Source organism: Cebus imitator, unplaced genomic scaffold (genome assembly GCF_001604975.1).
Source record: "Cebus imitator isolate Cc_AM_T3 unplaced genomic scaffold, Cebus_imitator-1.0 Scaffold770, whole genome shotgun sequence".
NCBI lineage: Eukaryota > Metazoa > Chordata > Mammalia > Primates > Cebidae > Cebus > Cebus imitator.
The window spans coordinates 382,129-392,858 of record NW_016108085.1 but is presented as its reverse complement, the minus strand read 5'-3'; the positions used below and the strand labels follow the sequence as shown (position 1 = coordinate 392,858).

Sequence of the window (10,730 nt, the reverse complement as noted above, 5' to 3'; positions counted from 1 at the left end):
ACCCCAAAGTTGGAGACTGCAGTAAGCTAATGGCACCATTGCACTCCAGCCTGGGCAACAGAGTGAGACCTTGTCTCTAAGTAAAAAAAAAAAAAGGAAAGAAAAGAAAGAAATCAGGAAAGATTCAAATGAGGGAAGAGACATAACTATGTTCACGGATTGAAAGATTCAATGCTATAAAGATGCCTATTATCTCCAAAATGTTCTACAGAGTTAATATAATTCCTATCAAAATCCCACCCAGAGTTTTTTGTACATATAGACAACATATTCTAAAATTTATCTAGAAAGGCAGTGGAAGTAGAATAGCTAAAATAATTTTGTGAAAGAAGAATAAAGATATTGGCTTTCCTTTTTTTTTTTTTTAAGAAGGAGTTTGGCTCCATCACCCAGGCTGGAGTGTGGTGGCATGATCTCAGCTCACTGTAACCTCTGCCTCCAGAGTTCAAGTGATTGTAGTGCCTCAGTCTCCCAAGTAACTGGGACTACAGGCACGCACCACCACACCTGGCTAGTTTTTGTATTTTTAGTAGAGACGGGGTTTCACCATGTTGGCTAGGCTAGTCTCAAACTCCTGACCTCAGGAGTTCCTAAGTGATCCATCCACCTCAGCCTCCCAAAATACTGGGATTACAGAGATATTGTTAAATAAAAAGGTAAGCACAGACTGGGAGAAAATAATATATTTGTGAATTGTATATCTAATAAAGGATGTCCAGAATATATAAAGAAGTCTCAAAACTCAGCAGTAAGAAGTCAAAGAACCCAAATCAGTAAATGTCAAAAAACCTAATCAAACACCTCACTATAGAGGATACAGGGCTGGTAAATAAGCACTAAAAAGAGGATTAACATTATTTTCTATTAAGGAAATACAAATTAAAAACTCAACAAAACACTACAATATACCTATCAGAATTGCTTACATAACAAATATTGACAATGGCGGGTGCTGGGGGAGGCAGAGCAATGGGAACCACTATATGTTGCTGGCGGCAGTGAGGAGTGGTAATACCACACCGGAAATCATCCTGGCACTTTCTTTTAAAGATGCTCTTCCCATAAGACCCAGAAATCCCACTCCTGGTTATTTACCCAAATGAAATGAAAGCTACCATATTCACAAAATAACTTTAGGCAAATGTTTAGAGCAATTTTATTCAAAATTGTCCCAAACTGTAAATAACCCAAATGCCCTCCGATCGGTGAGTGGATAAACTGTGGTACATCACACAAGGGATGATACTCAGAAATAATACGGAACAAACTCCTGACACATGCAAAACATGAATGAATTGCGCATGCAATGACGTGAGAGAGTCCAGACTCGAGAGGCAGATTGGGTATGACCACATTTATGGGACATTCTGGAAAAGAAAAAAATTACAGAAAATTACAGGGAAACGGAACAGATCAGTCGGTGCCTGGGGGTTGGCTACCAAAGAGGCGGCATTTTTTTGTGGTGATGACACTGCTCTATATCTTAGCCGGGCGTGGTGGTGCGTGCCTGTAGTCCTAGCTGTCAGGAGGCTGAGGTGGGAGGACTGCTTGAGCACAGGAGTTCAAGGCTGCCTTGAGATATGATCACATTACTGCACTCCAACCTGGGCAACCGAGTGAGACCCCATCTCCAAAAAGTAAGTAAATAAAATTAAAATAAATTGTTCTGCATCTTGACTGTGGTAATGGTTATATGACTTTGCATGTGTCAGCATTCATAAAATGGCACAATCAAAATGGTAAATTTTACATTAATTTAAATTAGAAAAAGTTTAAAGAAAAATAAAAATACTCACCTATGGGAAGGAGGGAAATGGGGGAGGAAAAGGGGCAGAACAAAGGAGATGCTGTAAATGGGTCAAGGCTGATGATAACCATGAGCTACAGAGTAGGATAAACTTAATCCTCTTTCCTGAGGGCCACGAAAGAAAATAAGACAAAAACTCCAGACCTGCTGCTATTTCTTCCATTAAAAACAACAAAACTCCTTGCCTGTATTTTCCCCTAGGCCTTTTTCTCACCTCCTGTAACTCGCTGCCTTCACTTCCTCTCTTCCTGTTCTCCCTTGAACTTACTCTACTCCAAGAAAATGGCTCTTACAAGGATCATGGATGTTCTCCATGTGGTTAATATTGTAATTTTGATTAAAAAATGACATAAGGCGCCAGATGTGGTGGCTCATGCCTGTAATCCCAGCATTTTGGGAGGCCAAAGTGGGTGGATCACCTTGAACTACTGAGGTCAGGAGTTTAAGACCAGCCTACAACATGGCGAGATGCCATCTCTACTAAAAATACAAAAATTAGCTGGGCACAGTGGCACATGGCTGTAATCCCAGCTACTGGGGAAGCTGAGGCAGGAGAATCACTTGAACCACGGAGATGGAGGTTGCGATGAGCTGAGATCATGCCACTGCACTCCAGCTTTGGTGACTCCATCTCAAAAAAAAAAAAATGACATAAAGGCAAGATGTTAATCTATTCTTGTGTTGCTATAAAGAAATACCTGAGACTAAGTAATTTATTCATTTATTTATTTTTGAGATGGAGTCTCTCTCACTGTCGCCCAGGCTGTATTGCAGTGGCACGATCTTGGCTCACTGCAATCTCTGCCTCCTGGGTTCAAGCAATTCTCCTGCCTCAGCCTTCTGAGTAGCTGGGACTACAGGCGTGCCAGCAATTTTTTTTTTTTTGTATTTTTAGTAGAGACAGGGTTTCACTGTGTTGGCCAGGATGGTCTCGATCTCCTCACCTCGTGATCTGCCCACCTTGGTTTCCCAAAGTGCTGGGATTACAGGCATGAGCCACTGTGCCCGGCCAAGACTAGGTAATTTTTTATTTTGAGACAGGATCTCATTCCGTTGTCCAGGCTGGAGTGCAGTGGTGCAATCCCAGCTCACTACAGCCTTCCAGGCTCAGGTGATCCTCCCACCTCAGTCTCCCAAGTAGCTGAGACTACAGGCATGCACCACTATAATCAGCTAATTTTTTGTATTTATAGTAGAGACAGGGTTTTGTCATGTTGCCCAGGCTAGTCTCTAACTCTTGGGCTCAAGTGATCCTCGAGACTGCATCACTTACAAAGCAAATAGGTTTATTTCATTCATGGTTCTGCCGGATGTGCACAAAGCACAGTGCTGGCATCTGCCTTGAGTAAGGGCCTCTGAAAGCTTCTGATCGTGGTGGAGGGTGAAGGGGAAGCAAGCAGGTCACATGGCAAGAGTGGAAGCAAGAGACACAAGGAAGGAGGTGCCAAGCTCTTTAATGTATGATATAAATTGTATAAAGGCCAGATTTCACATAAACTCAGGGAGAGAGCTCACTTATTACCATTAGTATGGTGCTAGGCCATTCAGGAGGGATCTGCACCCATGATCCAGTACTTCCCACTAGTCCCCACCTCCAACACTGGGGATTACATTTCCACATGAGATTTGGAGGGGAGAAACAGCCAAACCATATCAGACAACGCAAGAGTGAACAACATATGCCTATGCCACTTTTGAACAGAGATGCAAAACCCTAAACCAAATGTTAGGTAAATGAAGCCAATGGCATTTTTTAAAAAGTACATTATGATCAAGAAGAATTTATCTGGAAGAACATAAAGAGGAAAAATTACATGAAAATCTTAATCCAGAAAGGGCATTTGATAAGATTCCATGTCTATTTATAATTAAAATAAACGATAACAAAAAACCTCTCAGCAAACCAGGAGTCAAAGCGAAGTTCTTTAAGTTGCTTTGCTTATACCCGTAAATCACATGTTTACAAAACAATTTACAGAAAATGTTGGATTTAATGGCAAAAGCTTAGACATACTTTAATATTTGGGACAAGTTTGGCCATAGTCACCAGTAATCAATGTCCTGCCAATGCTCCTAAGAAATTTAGAAAAGAAATAAATAGTATAAGAATTAGGAAGTAAAGGATAAAATTAACATTATTTAGATGATATGGTCCCTAGAGGGACTCAAAGAATCAACACACATGGGAGTTCAGTAAGGTTGCCAGATACAAGATTAATCAATACAAAAATCAATAGCAGTTCTCTACATCAGTAATAACCATCTAGAAAATATAATTAAAAATACCAAGATAAACACTCCCAATAGCAATAAAACTAAAGAGTAACTCTAAGTACTAATTAAAAACTCAAAGGACCTCTACACAGAAAGACATTCTGAATATATGAGACATTCCATCTTATGGCCACAAAATATAAGGATGTCATTTCTCCCCAAAGTAATCTGTAAGTAAATTCCATGCAATTCCAATAAAAAAATCCAGTTGGACTTTTTTGAAAAGCTTGATAAAACTTACACTGAAATGTATATGGAGAAATAAAAAATTCATAAAAACCTGAAAGGAAAGAATAACAAGAAGGGGTTTCTATCAGATACTAGTACATGTCATATAGTCACTGTAATAAAAATTGGATGGTTGGTACGAGGACAGCCGTACCAACAAACAGACCAGAAAGGTAAAAAAGAGATGAAGGTCTAGGAGGGAATTTCATGAAAGTTATGGGAAAAAAGGCCAGAGTGTTTAGCAGATGGTGTTAGGAAAACTGGATCATCATATAAGAAAATAAATCTAGATTTCTTCCACATCCCACATGCAAAAGTAGGCTCCAGGTGCATTAGAGACCCCAGTGTGAACAGTAAATGATACAGCTCTAATAAAATGGAAAGGAGCCTCTTGTTAACCTAAGGTTGTGGACAGATTTCTTAAAACGTCAACAGCTCAAACCACAAAGGAAAAAAACGGATGAATCTGATTACGTCAAAATTAAAGATTTCTGTTCAACAAAGTTGACTGTGATACTCAATGGAATAGAACAAGATAGTGTGCAGTGTTCACAAATGACAAAAGAGAAATGTCTAGAGCAGGTATTAGCAGAAAAGGAAACCAGAAAGATAGATACAAACAAGAAAGGTAGCTCAGTTTCAGTAATAAACAGGAAAACATAAATTAGCATGAGAATGCCGTACCTCCTAGAGTGCTAAAATAATAATAATGAAAAAGTAAGTCTTTCTGGCAAAGATGTAGATCAATGGTAATTCTGAAACACTCTAGTACAGGGGTCCTCAACTCCCCGGGCCAAGGACCAGCAGTAGTCAGTGGCCTGTTAGGAACCTGCAGAGCAGGAGGTGAACGGCAGGTGAGCAAATGAAGCTTCATCTGCATCTACAGCTGCTCCCCACTGCTCGCATCACCGCCTGGGCTTCAGTCAGATCAGCAGTGGCATTACATTCTCAGAGGAGCACAAACCCTATTGTGAACCATGCACATGAGGGATCAAGGTTGCACACACTCCTTATGAGAATTTAACTAATGCCTGATGCCCATTACTATCCCCTCCCCCACAATCATCGGTGGAAAAACTGCCTTCCACAAAACCATTCCCTGGTGCCAAAAAGTTTGGGGACCATGGCTCTAGTGAAAGTGGAAACTAGTACAAACACTGTAGAAACCTATTTGCATTTTTCATAGTAACTATGTATTATATAAATTGTATAAAATTAGCACTGGGCCTAGGGCCCAGGAATCCTCTCCTAGTACATGCTAAATCCCAGTGCCCAGTACAAGAATAGCTATTGGCACATTCTTTAAAACAAGGGTTTGAATCAACCAAACGTCTACCAACCACAGAGTAGATAAATACACTGCGGTCTAGGCCAGGCTCAGTGGCTCACACCTGTAATCCCAGCACTTTGGGAGACTGAGGCCAAAGGATCGCTTGAGCCCAGGAGTTTGAGACCAGCCTGGGCAACATGGTGAAACCCCATCTCTACTAAAAATACAAAAATTATCCAGGTGTGGTGGTGTGTGTCCATGGTCCCAGCTACTCAGGAGGTTGAGGTGGGAGGATCGCTTGAGCCAGGGAGGCAAAAGGCAGCAGTGAGCCATGGTCACACCACTGCACTGTAGCCTGGGTGACACAGTGAGATCCTGTCTCAAAAATAAATAAACAAAAATGAAAAAACATATATATATATACAGTGGTATATGCACCTGATGAAATAGTACATGGCAGTGAAAAAAATGAATGAACTATATTAACACACAGCAAGATACATATTGTTGAATGAAAAACAAATCCTAGGAAACCAGTATAAGTCCATTTTTTAATGGAAAATTCAAAGCCAAGAATAACTGAATCCTATATTTATAGGGAAGATAAGAAATAAAATAAGAACAAAAATCAAGGAATGACAAGCAGATCTGGCTATAGTAACCCTACGCGGCTGGGACAGGGAGGATGGGTTCACTGGTATTCATTATATTATTCTTTATAACTCACATATCAAATACGCATTTATAAGAGGTTAATTGAAATGGTAATTTTCCCAGAGCAAGAGAAAATGAGAGAGCGCGTGGGAGGGGTGAAGAGGAGGCATGAACAGACACCTCTGATCTGGATTAAACCCTGGATGCTCGGGCAACAAACAGTGGACACCAACCCCAGGAGAAAAGGTCAGAGAATGTGCAAAGGCAACTGACAGAGGGGGAAGCTGCGAAGGCCAACAGGCACATACAGAGGTATTCAAAATTATTAGTATGAAAAATGCAGAGGACAATGAGAAAATAATGTTACTCATTTAACTTGCCAAACCTGAAAGCTATTTGAAGTCAAGCCTTGGTCAGGGATGTGGGCAGTTTCTCCCCTGAGTTCCGGGCTCACTGGTGTCCTTGCCATCTGCACTGGCTGTCAGGGAGGTTTCTAATGGGCCATGTCCCAGGTGAGCTCCTGAGCTTCCCTGTAAACCTGCTCCGCCCACAGCTTCCCCCGCTCAGCTGAGGCAACTCTAACTGAGCTGGAGCTCCAGAGGGGCACACACTCAACCCGTGTGCAAATCCTGCCAGCTCTGCTTTCAACATGTGTTCTGCCTCTGACCCCTCCCCTCCCTCCACCCAGGCCCAAGGCTTCTACTCTGGACCCTGTTAGTCTGTTCTTCAAATAGTGCCAGAGGAAGCTGCTGTAAACATAACACACATGCCTCTGTTCAACAACCTCCCCTAAGCTCTCAGTATAAAATTCAAAGTCCTTAAATGGCCAGTAAGTGTCCCCAGCCCCTCAGCTCTGACCTCATCTCCCATGTCTCTCCCTTCAGTCCCTCCACCTTAGCCATGTGGGTGCCCCTCAAACCCACCAGGCACACTCTCTCCATAGGGCTCCCCAGTTGCTGGCTTCTGCTCAAATGTCACCTCCTCCTTAGAGGAACATTTCCATTTCTCTCTATCCCCCATCTGTTTCTCTCTTCATTTGGCTATCACTCCCTGGCATGTGCAGATTTCTGTTTACTAGTGCTATGGATTGAATTGTGTCCCCTTAAATTAACCATTGAAGCCCTAACCCCCAATGTGACTGTATTTGGGGTTAAACCAGAAAACCTCCTTAGGAGGTAACCAAGGTTACATGAGGTCACAAGGTTGGGCCCTAATCCCATAGGATTGGTAGCCTTACAGGAAGAGTAAGAGAAACAGCTGTCTCTGCCTCCACATGTATGCAGTGATAGGCCACATGAAGACAGAGCAAGAAGGCAGCTGTCTGCACACCAGGAAAAGAGCCCTCACCAGAAACTGACCCTACTGGCACCCTGTTCTCAGATTTTCTTTCCAGAGCTGGGAGAAATACATTTCTGTTGTTTAAGTCCTCCAGTCTGTGTTATTTTGTTATGGCAGCTGGAGAAGACTAAGACATCTGGTTTATTGTTGGTCTCTCCCTCTACAGGGTGACCGCAGCAGGGATTCAGGTCTCCTCACTGCCGTACCCAGCCCTGGAACAGTGCCTGTGCAAGGGAGGTGCTCTGGAACACACGCTGGGTAGGATCCTCCCAGCTATGTTCCCGAGGTGACTTTATGGATTACTGGTGTGGGCTTTAATTTCAATGTCTCTAGGCAGAGCCTGCCTCCTGCATATGGTCCCAGGCCCCAACATTCCCTGATGTTTACACCTGTTGGGCACAGAGTGGGTGGCAGAATCAGAGAAAGAGAGATAGTATTCCAAGACTCAGGTCCAGCAACAGCAGGTGAAATGGGATCAAGGGTGCCCGAGCAGGGAGGCTAAGGTGAGCCAAGGCACATGTGGGCACGAGAGGCACTGAAGGGCCCAAAGCAGAGAAAGGGTTTTCTGATTTCCACTCCAGAATGGCCACTCTGGCCACAGGGTGTCACAGTGAAGTGAAGAGAATGAAGTGAAGGGAACTGGCAGGAGGTGTCAGGAATGAAGAAGCCAGAGTTTCGAGCTGCTGACTCAACCAGGGGAGAGCAGGCAGAGTCCAGAATGACCTGCATTTCTGACCTGGGAAACTGGATGACTGCTGGTGTCATCCACCAAGACATGAAAGATAAAATTACCCAGAAATGGAAGATAAGGCAAGAAGATGGCTGCATGGCTTTTCAGCGTAACACTGGAACACTGTCTATAGGAAACCTGGACTTTTTACTATTGATCAGGGCTCTAGCTTGGTATGTTTAGATGGTAACTTGTAGAAGACTGCTCAGGCCAAAATGGTGATGCCAATGAAGTCAACCATTCCCCAGCGTGGCCCTCCACCTCTTTCTTCAGGGGCTAGTCCTGGGCCACCTCCCCCCCATCAAGGTGTCCATTTGCTGTGGTTTAAATATTTGTCCCCTCCAAAACTCATGTAGAAATTTAGTCACCACTGGCTGATTGCTGGCAAGATGGCCAAATAGGAACAGCTCTGGTCTGCAGCTCCCAGCAAGACTGACACAGAAGGCGGGTGATTTCTGCATTTCCCACTGAGGTACTCTGCTCATCTCATTGGGACTGGTTGGACAGTGGGTGGAGCCCATGGAGGGTGAGCTGAAGCGGGTGGGACACCAGCTTACCCGGGAAGCACAAGGGGTCGGAGAACTCCCTCTCCTAGCCAAAGGAAGCCATTAGGGACTGCACAGTGCACTCTGGCCCAGATACTGCGCTTTTCCCACAGTCTTGACAACCCGCAGACCAGGAGATTCCTTCCAGTGCCTACCCCACCAGAGCCCTTGGTTTCAAGCACAAAACTGGGTGGCCATTTGGGCAGACACCAAGCTACCTGCAGGAGGTTTTTTTCCATATCCCAGTGGTACCTGGAATGCCAGCAAGACAGAACCATTCACTCCAGAAAGGGGGCTGAAGCCAGAAAGCCAAGTGGCCTGGCTCAGAGGGTCCCACCCCCACAGAGCCCAGCAAGCTAAGATCCACTGACTTGAAATTCTTGCTGCTAGCACAGCAATCTGAGCTCGACCTGGGATGCTCGAACTTGGTTGGGTGAGGGGCATCTGCCATTGCTGAGGCTTGAGTAGGTGGTTTTCCCCTCGCAGTATAAACAAAACCACTGGGAATTTAGAACTGGGTGGAGCCCACCACAGCTCAGCCAGGCCACTGGGGCCAGACTGCTTCTCCTCTCTGGGCAGGGCATCTCTGAAAAAAAGGCAGCAGCCCCAGTCAGGGACTTATAGATAAAACTCCCATCTCCCTGGGACAGAGCACCTGGGGAAAGGGGTAGTTGTGGGCACAGCTTCAGCAGACTTAAACGTCCCTGCCTGACAGCTCTGAAGAGAGCAGTGGATCTCCCAGAACAGTGTTTAAGCTCTGATAAGGAACAGACTGCCTCCTCAAGTGGGTCACTGACCTCCATGTATCCTGACTGGGAGACACTTCCCAGCAGGGGCTGACAGACACCTCATACAGAAGAGCTCTGGCTGGCACCTGGTGGGTGCTACTCCTGGATGAAGTTTCCAGAGGAAGGGACAGGCAACAATCTTTGCTGTTTAGCAGCCTCTGCTAGTGATACCCAGGCAAACAGTGTCTGGAGTGGACCTCCAGCAAGCTCCAGCTGACCTGCAGCAGAGAGGCCTGACTGTTAGAAGGAAAACTAACAAACAGAAATGAATAGTACCAACATCAACAAAAAAGGACATCTACCCAGAGACTCCATCCAAAGGTCACCGACTTCAAAGACCAAAGGTAGATAAATCCACGAAGATGGGGAGAACCCAGTGCAAAAATTTTGAAAATTCCAAAAACCAAAATGTCTCTCCATCTCCAAAGGATCACAACTCCTCACCAGCAAGGGAAAAAAACTAGATGGAGAACGAGTTTGATGAATTGACAGAAGTAGGCTTCAGAAGGTGGGTAATAAACTCTTTCAAGCTAAAGGAGAATATCCTAAACCAATGCAAGGAAGCTAAGAACCTTGAAAAAAGGTTAGACGAATTGCTAACTGGAATAACCAGTTTAGAGAAGAACATAAATGACCTGACAGAGCTGAAAAACAGCACGAGAACTTTGTGAAGCATATACAAATATCAATAGCTGAATTGATCAGGTGGAAGAAAGGATATCAGAGATAGAATATCAATTCAATAAAATAAAGAAGAAGACAAGATTAGAGAAAGAAGAGTGAAAAGAAATGAACAAAGCCTCCAAGAAATATGGGACTATGTGAAAAGACCAAATCTACATTTGATTGATGTACCCTTTCAGGGTAGTATGGAACCAAGTTGGGAAACACTCCAGGATATCCCAGGAGAACTTCCCCAACCTAGCAAGGCAGGGCAACATTGAAATTCAGGAAATACAGAGAACACCACAAAGTCGCTCCTCTAGAAGAGCAACCCCATGACACATAATTGTCAGATTCACCAAGGCTGAAATGAAAGAAAAAATGTTAAGGGCAGCCAGAGAAGCCCATCAGACTGACAGCAGATCTCTCAGCA

The 10,730-nt window shown here is 44.0% G+C and overlaps 1 protein-coding gene across 3 annotated transcripts in view; it reads right to left on the bottom strand.

Annotated features, from left to right (window-relative positions):
• The window catches only part of KCNIP3 (potassium voltage-gated channel interacting protein 3), a 96,751-nt gene that overhangs the window by 19,272 nt on the left and 66,749 nt on the right, over positions 1-10,730 (bottom strand). The gene's annotated exons all lie outside the window — the stretch shown is intronic.